The following is a 1,879-nucleotide window of genomic DNA, read 5'->3' on the forward strand; positions in this document are numbered from 1 at the left end:
CGGCAGCCTAAGGAGTTAGGCTCACACCTGTGCGGCACCTTCTTTGCTGGGTGACCTTGGGGAAGATACTCGCTGTCTCTGTGAAATGGGTCTGATGATGGCTCTGGGGGAGGCTTGGGGCCCAGGAGGATGACCAGCTTGCCTCACGCTGGCCTTCTTGGTGAGCAGCTGGGTGAGGGCTCTGTTGTGGGGTGTTCTGGGGCTGAGGGTGCCCTGGGTACACCCCCCTCGTCCCAAGAGCTGCCAGAATCCTAGACCCAGTGTTGCCCCAAGGTACTCCTGTCCATTCCCCAGCTGAGACCATTTGCTGGAACCGTCTCCCAGCTGAGGGGCATCCCGGCTCCTCTGGGGACCCTGGGTGGGGTCTCACAGGATGGGTGTCTTGGGGGCCCCTTCCTCCTACGGTGGAACCGTGTCCTCTGTCTTCTGGGAAACTGGGCAGGGGAGGGTGGGGAGCTGAGCCACTTCCCTCCGCGGTCACTGTGAGAGGGAGAGGGAGGAAAAGTTTCCTGAGAGCTTTTGGTCCCCCGGGAGCTGGCCTCTGAGGAGGAGAAAACCAGGACACCGCATACCAGTCGGGCAGGACAGTTTGGGGGCATGGGGCTGGAATCTACTGGGATGCCCCATCTCTCTGCCGTAGCCCCTCGCAGCCGTCAAGGCAAGGGGCAGGGGCTCTCATACTGGGGACTCCTGAACTTGTGAAATAGGGCCCCTGTCGTGGCGACAGTGAAGTGTCTTCGAGAGCGAGCGTTTGGTCAGCGTTCGGCATCTACCCAGCCGTGAGCCTGCCAAGGCCGTCAGGTGTGCTCTGTCCTCAGTTCTCACTGCAGCTGCGGGACGAAGGCGAGGAAAGTGAGGCACGGAGAGGCGAGGGGATCTGCCTCCGCACTGGACAGAGGCCATGGTGTGGCTCCAATCCTGGACAGCCTGGGGTGAGTTTTCCGGGTGGCCTCGGCCAGGCCAAACCCACCAGCTGCCTGGGGCCGGGAGCCTGGGGCTGGTGGGGACTGCAGACCACTCTGTCTGAGCCGTCAGCGATCTGGGCGGCGGCCAGAAAGCCGTCCTCCTTGGTTAGAATCCTGCAGCCAGTCTCCCTGCTGTGCAGACACATAATTATGTTTCACGTTAAAGGGGAAGCTGGAGGCTGAGGGGGCCAGAGAGCCCTTTGAGGCTTGTGCGCTGAGCACAGACCTGCCTCCTTGGCCGAAATCTGTGGTCCCAGAGCTGAGCAAGGGGTCAGACTGGTGATAAAATGGGGTCTCCCTAGGCCAAGGCCCAGCTGGGCAGGTCTGTCTGCCGGGATGAAAGGCCTGGGCCCTGCCCAAGGCTGAGAGATCTGAGGCCCAGACAATAGGCCCCAGGAGGCTTGGAGGGCAGGGCTTGTGGGGACAGGCTGGGAAGAGGCAGAGGCAGGGGTGGCAAGAGAAGAGGGTCACATGGGGGTCAGGTCTGCAGAGAAAGCGGGCAGGGGGAGGAGCACAGAGAAAGCAGGAGAGGAAAAAGCCAAGCAGAGCGCCAGACGAGGAGAGAGATGCTATTAAAGAGGGGGGAACGCTTGTGTCCGAGTGTGCATGCCTGGGGTGCAACGGGAAAGGAGTCCATGGGAATGTGCAAGCTGGGACCTGTGTGCACATGTGCCCTCCTGCAGCTGTCACTCTTGCACGTGCGTGTATGAGTGTGTATTGCACCTGCAACCATCATGCATGTCACGGCATGCATTTTGCCTGTGTGGATCCAGACGCCTGAGCTTGTGTACTCGGCTGTGTGCACACGTGTGTGTGCAAGATTTCCTTTCCTGCGTGTGCGCTCGCCATGCACCTGTGTGGGTCTCTGGGCGGACATGCCTCCGTGTGTGTGTGTGTGTGTGTGTGCACGCGCG

The sequence above is a fragment of the Neophocaena asiaeorientalis genome, unplaced genomic scaffold (genome assembly GCF_003031525.2).
Source record: "Neophocaena asiaeorientalis asiaeorientalis breed wild unplaced genomic scaffold, Neophocaena_asiaeorientalis_V1.1 scaffold540, whole genome shotgun sequence".
Classification (NCBI taxonomy): domain Eukaryota; kingdom Metazoa; phylum Chordata; class Mammalia; order Artiodactyla; family Phocoenidae; genus Neophocaena; species Neophocaena asiaeorientalis.